This window comes from Salmo trutta, chromosome 8 (genome assembly GCF_901001165.1).
Source record: "Salmo trutta chromosome 8, fSalTru1.1, whole genome shotgun sequence".
Classification (NCBI taxonomy): domain Eukaryota; kingdom Metazoa; phylum Chordata; class Actinopteri; order Salmoniformes; family Salmonidae; genus Salmo; species Salmo trutta.
This window is the reverse complement of record NC_042964.1, coordinates 25,044,240-25,058,380: the sequence shown is the minus strand read 5'-3', so window position 1 is coordinate 25,058,380 and position 14,141 is coordinate 25,044,240. Positions and strand designations below refer to the sequence as shown.

The window sequence follows — 14,141 nt, the reverse complement described above, 5'->3', positions numbered from 1 at the left end:
TGTAACCCCACTTTTGAGGAAATGGCCCGTGAATGTTTATGTACACCTGCTGGAGAGCTCTTCTTTGTCTACACCCATTCAGCATTGTTCACACCCTCTTAAGCTTTAGCCCCACCCTTCTCTTTAAGGATTCACATGTGAGGCCATGTGCTAAACAGAGTGAGTATGGTAGTGTATTAAACAACCAACGATTTCAAGACTAAAGGCTGGTTTATACTACGTCTATCGACATGTCTGTAGAAAGTTGCCGCAGTCACATCATGAACATTCTATTGTCGTCCGACATGAAACTTGTCGTTGTCATTATGTAAAAGTATAAACACAAAAACAACAGGCTGCATGACATCAGCCTGCCTGGCCGTCCAAAATAGCATAACTGGTGTATTTTAGCACCAATAAACCCCTCCGTTTAAAAATCAATTCAGTATATGTCAACCTAGCAAACCAGGCAACTAAAAGCAACTTTCTAAACAATGTTTTGTCTCATTTCTAGCTTGTTAGCTAGCTAGCTAATGTCAAGTTAGCTGGCTAGAAAGTTCAAATAATGACCATATCATATAGCTGACAGCATCTTAACTTTAGCTAATTTGTATTCATTATTACAGGAAAATAAAATCACAACAATATCATTATTTACAAGTTAATGGCAAGCTAATTTCAGAAAATAGCTTACGGTTGTGAGTGTGACGAAATAAAAGCAGGACATTCTACTGGAGAATTGTACAACTTGGACACTGTCTCATTAGCCTAACGTTATATCCTTATTTGACTTTGTTGCAGGTCATGTTGTTCTTCACATTACCGTCTCTGGTAAACACACGCTATGTCAAATAAAATCTATGTTTATTTGTCACATGCACAGGATACAGAAGGTGTAAACGGTACAGTGAAATGGCTACTTGCATAGTGGATCTTTTGTTTAGACATGTTAGCTAGCTAAACAATTAATAATAATCCCAACTCATAACATTACTACCCTGCTTGAATATGCAGGTAGCTAAAGCTAACCAACTAGGTTCAATGTTAGCTAGCTAGCTAACATTAGGCTATAATTAGCAATGCAAATGGCTCTGAGATACAAATAATATTACTACATAGATCATACACGTAACGTTAGCTAGCGAGCCAGCCAGCTAGCGTTCTCTAGCTAGCTAACAGTACGCTTTAACTTACAATGACAACAACTTTCTGACAAAATTAGAAGCGTATGATATCTGAAAATGTAGCTAGCTAGATTTTAATGGCAAATGAAAGTTCACATGTTCCAGAAGGCATTTCTGACAAACTAATTTTTATAAAATATTTATTTTTACATTCGAATGCCTCTCGTGTGCAGTAGTGACGCACGACATACGCCTGAAAGTTAGTTTCCTGAAACGAGTCACAAAATCAAATGTGTTGTTTTACAAAGTAAAAAGCAGACTTGGGTCAAATACTTTAAGTACTAGAAAGTAGTTGCGGTTCTTGCAAAACAAAGTCAGAAAACACATACTGTTGCATTGAAAGTCTGGTACAGTGCCTTGGGAAAGTATTCAGACTACTTGACTTTTTCCACATTTTGTTACGTTACAGCTTTATTCTAAAATTAATTAAATAGTTTTTTTCCCCTCATCAATCTACACACAATACCCTATAATGATAACCAAAAAGAAGTTTTAATAATCTTTTGCCAATTTATTACAAATTAAAAACAGAAATATCACATTTACATAAGTATTAAGACCCTTTACTCAGTACTTTGTTGAAGCACCTTTGGCAGCGGTTACAGCATCTTGGGTATGACGCTACAAGCTTGGCACACCTGTATTTGGGGAGTTTCGCCCATTCTTCTCTGCAGGTCCTCTCAAGCTCTGTCAGGTTGGATGGGGAGCGTTGCTGCACAGCTATATACATCCAAAGATGTTTGATCAGGTTCAAGTCCGGGCTCTGGCTGGGCAGTAGCGAGGCTATATATAGGTGGTACCGGTACAGAGTCAATGTGCGGTGGCACCGGTTAGTCGGGCTAATTGAGATAAAATGTACATGTAGGTATAGTTAAAGTGACTATGCATAGATGACAAACAGAGAGTAGCAGCAGCGTAAAAGAGTGGGTTGGCAGGTGCGGGGTGGCGGGACACAATGCAAATAGTCTGGGTTGCCATTTGGTTACCTGTTCAGGAGTCTTATGGCTTGGGGATGAAAGCTGTTGAGAAGCATTTTAGTCCGAGACTTGGCGCTCCGGTACCATTTGCCATGCGGTAGCAGAGAGAACAGTCTATGACTGGGGTGGCTGGGGTCTTTGACAATTTTTAGGGCCTTCCTCTGAATAGTGCCTTGCGGTCAGAGGCCAAGCAGTTGCCATACCAGGCAGTGATGCAACCAGTCAGGATGCTCTATATTGATATTGCAGCTGTAGAACCTTTGAGGATCTGAGGACCCATGCAAAATATTTTCAGTCCCCTGAGGGGGGAATAGGTTTTGTCGTGCCCTCTTCACGACTGTCTTGATGTGTTTGGACCATGTTAGTGTAACAGTGTAGGTTCCGTCCCTCTCTTCGCCCCAACCCGGGCTCGAACCAGGGACCCTTGCACACATCAACAACTGACACCCACGAAGCACCGTTACCCATCGCGCCACAAAAGCCGCGGCCCTTGCAATGCAAGGGGAAGCACTACTTCAAGTCTCAGAGCGAGTGACGTCACTGATTGAAATGCTATTACCACGCACCACCGCTAACTAACTAGCCATTTCACATCGGTTACATTAGTTTGTTGGTGATGTGGACACCAAGGAACTTGAAGCTCTCAACCTGCTCCACTTCAACCCCGTCGATGAGAATGTGGGCGTGCTCAGTCTTCCTTTTCCTGTAGCCCACAATCATCTCCTTTGTCTTGATTACGTTGAGGGATAGGTTACCTTAGTGTTCTTGGGCACAGGGACTATGGTGGTCTGCTTGCAACATGTTGGTATTACAGACACAATCAGGGACATGTTGAAAATGTCAGTGAAGACACCTGCCAGTTGGTCAGCACATGCCCGGAGCACACGTCCTGGTAATCCGTCTGGCCCAGCTGCCTTGTGAATGTTGACCTGTTTCAAGGTCTTACTCACGTCAGCTACAGAGAGCATGATCACACAGTCGTCCTGAACAGCTGATGCTCTCATGCATACCTCAGTGTTGCTTGCCTTGAAGCGAGCATTAAAGTGATTGGGCTTGTCTGGTAGGCTCGTGTCACTGGGCAGCTCGCGGCTGTGCTTCCCTTTGTAGTCAATAGTTTGCAGGCCCTGCCACATCTGACAAGCGTCGGAGCCAGTGTAGTACGATTCAATCTTAGTCCTGTATTGGTGCTTTGCCTGTTTGATGGTTCGTCGGAGGGCATAGCAGGATTTCTTATAAGATGAAGCCACTCCTGCGTTGTCTTGGCTGTGTGCTTAGGGTCGTTGTCCTGTTGGACGGTGAACCTTCATCCCAGTCTGCGGTACTGAGCGCACTGAAGCAGGTTTTCATCAAGGGTCTCTCTGTATTTTGCTCCGTTCATCTTTGCCTCGATCCTGACTAGCCTCTCATCATCCCCACAGCATGATGCTACCACCACCATGCTTCACTGTAGGGATGGTGCCAGGTTTCCTCCAGATGTGACACTTGGCATTCACGCCAAAGAGTTCAACCATGGTTTCATCAGACCAGAGAATCTTGTTTCTCATGGTCTGAGAGTCCTTTAGGTGCCTTTTGGCAAACTCCAAGCGGGCTGTCATGTGCCTTTTTACTGAGGAGTGGCTTCCGTCTGGCCACTCTACTGTAAAGGCCTGATTGGTGGAGTGCTGCAGAGATGGTTGTCCTTCTGGAAGTTTCTCCCATCTCCACAGAGGAACTCTAGAGCTCTGTCAGAGTGACCATCGGGTTCTTGGTCACCTCCCTGACCAAGGCCCTTCTCCCCCGATTCCACAGTTTGGCTCGGCGGCCAGCTCTAGGAAGAGCCTTGGTGGTTCCAAACTTCTTCCATTTAAGAATGATGGAGGCCAGTGTGTTCTTGGGTACCTTCAATGCTGCAGACATTTTTTGGTGCCCTTCCCCAGATCTGTGCCGTGACACAATCCTGTCTCGGAGCTCTATGGACAATTCCTTCCACATCATGGCTTGGTTTTTGCTCTGACATGCACCGTGAACTGTGGGACCTTATATAGACAGGTGTGTGGCTTTCCAAATCATGTCCAATCAATTGAATTTACCACAGGTGGACTCCAAGTTGTAGAAACATCTCAAGGATGATAAATGGAAACAGGTCACTTGAGTTCAATTTCGAGTCTTATAGCAAAGGGTCTGAATACTTATGTAAATAATACATTTGAAAAAAACTGTTTTCGCTTTGTTATTATGGGGTATTGTGTGTAGATTGCTGAGGATTTTTTAAAACTTGAATCCATTTTAGAATAAGGCCGTAACGTAACGAAAAGTGGAAAAAAGTCAAGGGGTCTGAAAACTTTCCAAAGGCATACTATCAGTAAAATGTAGAGTTCTGGACTGTTACAGGAGTTGAGGCCTAATACGACAGTGGTTGTTAGGACTGTGCATTGTCATTCTTTACCACAACCAATGGGGTAAGAAAAGGTACAAAGTCTAAATGTTGTAGTCACCTTCAGAAATGACAGCTTTGGTCAAATGACATGTTTTTCTTCTCCAACAAACCTAAACATTAGTTTTGTTGAGAAAAGTTATTGTTGCAGTGTTGGTCACATATTAACAGTACATTTTACATTTCAGTCATTTAGCAGCCGCTTTTATCCAGAGCGACTTACAGTTAGTGCATTCAAACAGTTAGTGCATTCATCATTCCTTCCTCAGTAAAGTAGCTATCGGCAAAATCGGTGCTAGTGAGAAAAGAAAGTGAAAGGGTTATTTTCAAGAAAAGCAAAGGTGTTATGAATGTAATATATTTAGTGGTTTTTTTTTGTCAGATGCACGCACATACACACATGCATACACACTTCAACTCTCCTTTAAAAGCGTGCCTACGCACTAATATCAAACTTCTTTTGTTTTAATATCTTATTTAGATCTTATTTAGATCCCTCAAGCACCAACTGACCATTATAGTTCCTGAGCGTAAACGAATCAGTCATTCTACAAAGATAGACATTAGCCAGACATGTTTTGCACACTTACGCATATTATTACTTTAATACTCTATGAAAAATATCCTCTGCTGTTGCTGCAGTGATGGCTGGTTTATTTTATCTTCTGTCCTCATCTCCACATGTATATAGGAGAGTCCAAGCTCAACAGGTCCTAACAATACCTGTCTAGCTGTGTTCAGCCTTTTGCTGAAGTTGATACCTGCAGGCTAGGAATAGTCATAGTCAATTACCTTACCTGTCCCTGATCTGAGAGAATTAGACACAAACACACACACACACACACAGTGCACACACACATACGTGTGCTCGAGGACTCACGCACGCACTCACACACACACTGTCCCTGCTTCTCACCTGAAGCCACTTGATAACCTTTTACCAACGTGGTCTCATGCAGTGACAATGCCCAGGCTTGACAAATCTGGATGCTGGCCAACAGGAATGTTTCCCTGGGTTCTGGGCTAGGCAGGTCTAGATGTTGGCAAACAGAGATGTTACCCTGTGTTTCTCCCTAAGGCCTGACAGTGGCTCCTTTACCTGCTCTGGCCTCGCTCCAAGCCACTGTTTGTTCTGTCCTGCTACAGCTCCACACCTTGTAGAGTCTGTCTGTCTGTGTCTGTCTCTTTGTGTCTGTCTGTGTGTGCCAGCGATCACTCCCAAATTCTAAATGCCAGGGGGAGGAACACTAGTGAACCCATGCCCCACCCCTATCTATTATCCCTCCCCTCGCCCTTCACCCCTACCTACACCCCTTCCCCCTCGCCCCCTAACAAAACATGACCAGATCATGTCCCGAATCCCTTTTTTAAGTACGTCTCAAATGGCACCCTATTCTCTACGCAGTGCACTAAGCTTGACCAGAGCTCTATAGAACCTGCACTGTACTGCATAGGGAATAGAGTGCCATTAGGGACTCAAGCCTACAACCTCACCTCGCCCTCTTGCCAACAAGAATTGTTTTGATACGGGGGAGGGGATAAACAAACAAATAAAAACAACGACGTCTGTTTTACGATGGGCTGATTTATGATCGGATGAATAGAAGAAAGGAACGTGGGATGTTTAACATGACGTCTAGCGCGTGCTAACTGCTGCTAATGTGTGTGACGCTAAGGAGTTTGACATTAATAAGGCCCTATTCCCACTACGGGATATGAAGGAGAGTCTGAGGAGCCAGGTGGTCGGAAGAGAATTCTACTTTTCAATTCACATTACATCCTTTCCGGACCTTCCGTTGTCTGCTGATAAAAACATTTACAGCAAGAAATAGAACCCTTGTAATGAGACGGAAATTTAACCATTTTGAATGATTGGACAGGAATTTAGCCTGTAAAAATGATTGTTGAGAATTTTCTTCCACATTCTCGGGTCCGCAGCTCAACTGTACAGTACATATCACAGTAGCCACTAGCCAGTAAGCGCAAACTATTTAACAATCCGAGCAACTTAATTCTAAAACATATTACAATTTTGAATAATGCTGCCAAACCGTATTACACTCTTGAATAATGCTAAAATCCACAAGCATGTGCAGAAAATTAAAGAGTTTATTTTCTCGTCCGTACACAGTAAATTAGCTGATAATACAGCTATTAGGCTCAGTGCAGTCAAGCACAAAAACAAAACACTGTTGAGATTTAAAGCTACGGCAACAATTTCAGAATGTAACAGGCTGCTACTGTTATTTCAGGTAAAAACGTAATAAAACAAGTCAATTTTTGTTGTTGTTGAAAATGACTACATTTCAGCTGTTTCAATTCCATTCCGTCCTCCCCTCAGTAGCCTCCGCTGTTCCGGAGGTAGCGGTCGAGACATGACAAGTTCACAGCGTATGTGTAGCCGAGGGTATTTTTAACGAAACGTCTAGTAAGTTAGTGGGCAGGATATAGCGTTGTAAAATAGCACGGTGTGGGTTCACAACGGCGTAGTACTGACAGCTACTGTCTACCGCAGAAAAGAACCATGTCCTTACCTCGTAGACCACTCAGCTGTCATGTCGCAGGAGCGGTCAGCTAGAAGGGCTCATACCCTCACGTCATCACTCGGCTTCTTACCCCACACAGCGAATAAACAAGTTCAAGAATAGGATAAGGAACTGGTGATGGAGTGAAAGAATAATGGAAGGAACATGAGGATGCGGTGATCCATCCTTCCCTGTGGCTCAGTTGGTAGAGCATGGTGTTTGCAACGCCAGGGTTGTGGGTTCGATTCCCACGGGGGGCCAGTACAAAAAAATGATAAAATAAGGGGAAAAAAATGCATGAAATGAAATGAAATGTATGTATTCACCACTGTAACTTGCTCTGGATAAGAGCGTCTGCTAAATTAACTAAAATGTAAATGAAAGGGCAGTGGAGACTTCCATCCTGACTCATGTCCTCCGGAAAGATGCTCTAGACACCTCGCGTGCCAAAACGTTTGTGGTGGTCTGATGTGGTGTGTATAGATTTAGATGAGTCAGATAGGTTAACCTCTCAGGGAGGCTGTTTTCTACGCCTCAAGCCTCATTCAGACCTTCTCCCTTTGCCGAAGCGGCTTATTTATCATTGCCAGTGTCTGTATCACACCCACGATGTATCACGCTGATGTTTTCAACAATGGATGTAAGGTTTAGTCATTAGGTATGGCTACAGGACAGAACATTGAATTATATGGTCAAGTTCAATAACATGAGTCATTTTCTGTGGATTTGACACTTGCAGACATGGTCCAAAGAAACATTGTAGAAACATATATTGCAAAAGTATTTCCAATTAATTTGGCAGAATACCCACCTCCAGTTAGAACAAGCTGTTTAGCCCACGGGACAGAGAAAATGTACTTCTCTCTCTCTCTCTCCCTCTCCTCCCCTCTCCCTCTCCCCCCTCTCTCAACCTCCTCCCCCCCTCTCTTTGATTCTCTGTTTAGTCTACTCTGACTGAGTGCACCTTTAGATCAGTTTTGCCTCTTGCCTTGATCTATCTGGTTGTTTATTCTGTGAAGTGCAGTTAAAATTCTATTGGCCAGCTAAAAGGCTCCACACACACGCGTTGTTTTTCTAATCCACTAAATAGCTTTTATGTTGTCAGATGAACTGATATCAAAGTTAATAGTTTTAGCTTCGCCAGTGAGCTGCAAACATCTCACACTCTCTCTGGTTGGCTCAGTTGGCTCAGACCTACAGTAGGTGTGCTGAACAGCTGTGTGTGTGTGTGTGTGTGTGTTTGTGTGTCTATGTCCACGTCTGTGTCTATTCCAACGCAACCTCCAGAGATTGAGTTGGGCTTGTCTATACACTATGTGTGTATGCATTAGCCCCCTTGTCCATGTCTGTGCCTCAGCTCCCTAGCGGCTTTCAGCAGTCTGACATACTAGTCTTACCAGCACAAGGACCTACTTACTACCTCTACGGTACCCAGTCTGTATCCAAACAACAATTACCTAGGGGCTGTCTGAGGCAGTACACACACAGTGGTGGCTGCAGCCTACACTTACACAGCCACACGGATAGAGGCCTTGCAGCAAATAACATAGCGGCGACAATATTACGCTCCACACACACACACTCCTATTGTTTAACGCTAACCCTAAGTGGAGGGTGTTGGTTTGTCTCTGCTCAGTTTTCTCCTGTACTAAAGGCACGTTTTGAGGTATTTGTCTAAACCACATATCTAGGATCAGATAAGACTACCACAGACTTCAACCACAAAAAAAAAAGACATGAGATCAGTTTAGGCGGAAATTTAGAAGCACACTTGAGGTAGACGTAGGTATTTAAATCTGATTATATCACCTGAATCATAACCTTAACCATAAGCAAAACTTGCACTGGAAGCATGTTTGAGTGGAGGTTTGTCTTCTAATCTACTGATATAGGATCAGATTATAATAACCATAACCATAAGGGGATGAAATGCCAAACCGACATAAGATCAGTATCTAAGTCCTACAGAGTATCATCCTATTCCCCTATTCCATTGGAAGCTATTAACCACATATCTAGGATCAGATCAGCCTACCAACCAATAAACCGTAAGTGGGGATCAGTGTCTCAGGCAAAATACATCCTACCTCTACCTCAACCATCCATCCTACTCTCTTAGGGAAAAAAGGGTTCCGAAAGGGTTCTTTGGCTGTCCCCATAAGATAACCCCTTTTGGTTCCAGGTAGAACCCCTTTTGGTTCCAGGTAGAACCCCTTTTGGTTCCAGGTAGAACCCCTTTTGGTTCCAGGTAGAACCCCTTTTGGTTCCAGGGGTTCGGTAGAACCCCTTTTGGTTCCAGGTAGAACCCCTTTTTGGGTTCCAGGTAGAATCCCTTTTTGGGTTCCAGGTAGAATCCCTTTTTGGTTCCATGTTACACCCTTTGTGGAAAGGGTTGGAATCCAAAAGGGTTCTACCTGGAACCAAAAGGGTTCTACCTAGAATCAAAAAGGCTTCTCATATCGGGACAGCCGAAGAACCCTTCTAGGCTGTAGATATTTGCTTTTTTTCTAAGAGTGTACACATCGCTTAGCCATCTCGGCCCAAGTTACACCCTCCAAAATGGACACCGTGCCAGCTGCATTATGTAATTCTCCATGTACATTTCCACCTCCACCCTTTGTCTTAGCTGTCTCTGAGTCAATGATGCCATACAATACCAGGACGGCACCATCGAGTGATTTCTAATCAGATTATTAACTATAAACGCCTTAATGTAATAAATAATACTGTTACATATTGGAACATGTCCATTTAGAGTCTAGGCTCAGAGGAGGATCAGCTGGCAGGGAAACGTATAGACAATAACATCTGTGATAAATGTATACACTGTTGGACCATAAATCTGGAGATGGGACACACACTGATACATACAGATACAGCCCCCCATCTCAGCCCGATCTCTCTCCTAGGCCTATCTACAAGCCTAACCCTTAGCCTCTATCCATAGGGGGGAAAAGCCTCTTACACATGGACACACCAGCAGAGTGGAAGGACTTAGAGTCCTGTAGTTCCTCGAGAGAGAGAGGGGGGAGGGAAGAGAGAGAGAGAGAACAATAACATCCGTTTCAACCAGAGGTGAGAGGTCACGGAGGGACAACAGGATGCTTTGTGTTAAGCATTGCTAACATCAACACCAGGCTTTTATCTGCTTAGGGCCTCGGGCCCCAAGGGACCACACCAAGACCCAGGGCCCTGAAACATATGTCTTCACTTTGGGGAAGAAAGAGAGAGAGAGAGAGAGAGAGAGAGACAGAGAGAGGGAGAGAAAGGGAGAGGTAGGAAATTAAACAATGCAAAGCTGTGTGGATTTGAGATCATCAAAGCCTTGTGGCCTTAGTGCTTCTTTAGTCAAAATCAGTTGCTGATCTTTTACAAATACACAGAGGATCAGTGTAATAGAATGTGTATAGTTGTTACTCTAAAAGTCTTTAAGAGATTAAGCTTACTTCTGCACAGAGCCAGTAGGGGGTTAGGCAGGAGAGAATAGTGAGCTCCCTCTTCCCCTCTCCCCCTCTTTCTCTATCTTCCTCTGTCCCTCTTGGGCCCCTCGATGAAAGAGTACGTCACTGAACCTCCTGCTTGACCGAATTCCTTACCTTAATCTTATCTCAGAGAGGGAGGGAGAGATGGAGAGGCAGACAGATAAAGAGACCGATGGGGAGGAGGAGATGAGAGGAGGGGATGGAGGCGGTAGTGATGATGCTGACGAGCAGATGGAGGGTCTTCTAGACAGACACACACACACACACACACACACATTGTGACTCTGATTGCACACTGAGCAGATCAGAGCTGGCGCTATGATAACTCTTTGAGCACACTGCTCTCTCCCTCTCTCTCCCTCTTCCTATCTCTCCCTCTCCCTCTTTCTCACTTCATCTCTCTCCAAATGTTTTAGAATGTGTTGTTTTTGTCATTATTAGCGGTGTCTACGTTTTGCTGACTGGCCTCCAACTCACAGTCCCGTGTTGAACGCCAAGAGAGAGAGAGAGTGTGTGTGTGTGTGTGTGTGTGTGTGTGTGTGTGTGTGTGTGTGTGTGTGTGTGTGTGTGTGTGTGTGTGTGTGTGTGTGTGGATGTGTTTAACTATTCTTGTGGGGACCGTACCCACAAGAATAGTAAACGAACGGATATTTGACCAACTGGGGACATTTTGTTAGCTCCACGAAGTCAAATGCTATTTCTAGGGGGTTTATGGTTAAGGTTAGAATTAGGGTTAGAATTGCATTAAGGGTTAGGGGTTAGGGTTACGATAAGCTGTACAAGACTGTGTGTGTGTGTGTGTGTGTGTGTGTGTGTGTGTGTGTGTGTGTGTGTGTGCGCGTACACTAGCCCACTACCTCTGCAAGAACCTGCGGGCCTCAAGCCTTCTCTCTGAAAAGCATTTTTCTGTTTTATCAGTTCATGATCCACCTCTTCTAACCCAAGTAGAACCTCTAGTTCAGTCTAAACATGAACTAAAGGTTTGTTTAGGCTTACAGCAGGTTGTCCTAAACACGTACACACACACATACCATGAGACGCGCACACACACTGAGAAATGATGGATGTATAGAATTCTAGCAACTTTTTACCTCCCACAGAGTTGGTCAGACCTACAAACAACGTTCTTGCATAGACACAAACACACACACAAACAGGCTCAGGATGTTTATCAGTTCATCATAACATAGAGAAATTGGTGATGATGATAGTGTGTTAGGTGGGTATGGGGTTTTCCATTCCTTTTAGTCAACTAGCCACCTTAAAAAAAAATGTTTGCTTCAGAGTAAACTGTGACTTTTCTACTTTGTTTCGGCCAAGCGGGTAAATGTAGCTAACGTTCCTAAACATTCATCCTCTGTACAGTGAGTAGGTCAAGGACACTTTGAAGTTCTAGTGCCCAGGCAGGACCAACTCTCACCCATTTTTATTTGTATTTTTTTACCCTTATTTTACCAGGTTAGTTGACTGAGAACACATTCTCAGTTACAGGGGAGAGGAGGAGGAGGATGAATGAGCCATTTGGAAGCTGATGATGATTAGGTGGCCATGATGGTATGAGGGCCAGATTGGGAATTTAGCCAGGACACCGGGGTTAACACCCCTACTCTTACGATAAGTGCCATGGGATCTTTAGTGACCACAGAGAGTCAGGACACCCGTTTAACATCCCATCCTAAAAACTGTACTTACAGGTCAGGCGTTCTAAACTTCAGGAGGACTAACTTTGACCTGCAACACACCTCTCTCTCTCTCTCTCTCTCTCTCTCTCCTTCTTATCTGCCATCCTCCCTGACTCCCTCCCTTCTCCTCTCCCCTCATGTCCTATCTGACCTTTAACCCCTAGTAGACTGCTGGTCTGACCGGGCAGGTGTATGGTGGGGTGATAAGCGGTCACCACGACGACGCTGGTCATTAAACTAGAGACAGACAATAGCCGTCTGACAACCTCTCGCTAACCCTTCATTATCCCTCATTCCCCTCCTTCCCGTCGTCTTTTCACTCACTATACCCTTCACCCGCTTTCGTTTTGTTTTTCAAGTTCGAGAGAGAGAGAGAGAGAGAGAGAGAGAGAGAGAGAGAGAGAGAGAGAGAGAGAGAGAGAGAGAGAGAGAGAGAGAGAGAGAGAGAGAGAGAGAGAGAGAGAGAGAGAGAGAGAGAGAGAGAGAGAGGAGAGAGAGAGAGAGAGAGAGAGAGAGAGAGAGGAGAGAGAGAGAGAGAGAGAGAGAGAGAGAGAGAGAGAGAGGAGAGAGAGAGAGAGAGAGAGAGAGAGAGAGAGAGAGAGAGAGAGAGGAGAGAGAGAGAGAGAGAGAGAGAGAGAGAGAGAGAGAGCCTTCAGAGAGCGTGTCAGATTTTAAAAGCCAGTATTGAAGTTATGGTCACCATAGATCAAGTTCTTGTGTCTTGAGTTATTTTGTCCGTATGTGGCATTTCAATGCATTACACTGCCCCCTTCTGGTGAATTCTGTCTCATCCTGACTTAGAACACAGAAGTGCCAATTTGGGATCAGGGAAAAGAGCGACCTGATCCTTGATCAGCACTCTTACTCTGAGACTCTTGATACACATCTTTAGCTTTGTTCTCATTTCAGAACCTATTTCTGCATTCTTAGTGTAGAACCCTCAGATCTTGGTTACATGTGTCACACTCAATTACGTCCTATACGATCCCCTTCATATGAACTGAAATACAATGTTTTCATACCACTATTAGAAGGTCCGTAGAGGGGACATATGGATTTAAAAATAAACATATCAAAGAACTGATCTGATCTACGATGATGGTGATCGTCACCATGATGAGAACCACTTTATAAATGATGAAAGGAATACAAATATTTGTTGCTGTTTTATTACATTTTTTCATTCTTTTCTGTTTATTATTCTCTTTTCTTCAGCAAGGACGTGACTGCCTGGGACTCTGTTATACAACATCTATTAACCATCTATTGACTCTCATGTCAAAGCCCAAATCAAGTCCAGTCTCAATTGTGTGTGTGTGTGTTTGTGTCTACACGTGAGAACACATAGACTTTTATCCAGACCTCCAGTGTGATTACTTCTAGAAGTTATAGCATCTAATTTAATCTGTAGTGTACAATCATTTATGCAATTTTCCCCTTTCCACAAAGACTACCCTGCCCTATTTGGCATCAAACTACTCAACCCGTTTCTCTCCAATGAAAGGATGTGTTAGGCATGTAGGAGCACATTCCAGTTGATACATAAAAAGGCTTCTGAGGTGCCCTCCACCTTTTGTACCAGTGTGTTTGTGGGTAACTAGACCCATGTTTCTGTACGGACAGGATATGAGGCATGTAGGTTAGTGAAAGAATAGGTTACGTGTATCAAATCAAATCAAATGTATTTATATAGCCCTTCTTACATCAGCTGATATCTCAAAGTGCTGTACAGAAACCCAGCCTAAAACCCCAAACAGCAAGCAATGCAGGTGTAGAAGCAATAAGGTGCACATCCTACTTCATCGAACTAAAAGACTTAGATGAAATCACCTGAAGTCACCTTCTCAAATCAAATCGCATTTTATTAGTCACATGCGCCGAATACAACCTTACAGTGAA

General features: G+C 43.9%; 1 protein-coding gene across 3 annotated transcripts in view; it reads left to right on the top strand.

The window, feature by feature from the left end:
* Nucleotides 1-14,141, top strand: part of LOC115198582 (collagen alpha-6(IV) chain) — a 201,859-nt gene that overhangs the window by 109,864 nt on the left and 77,854 nt on the right. The gene's annotated exons all lie outside the window — the stretch shown is intronic.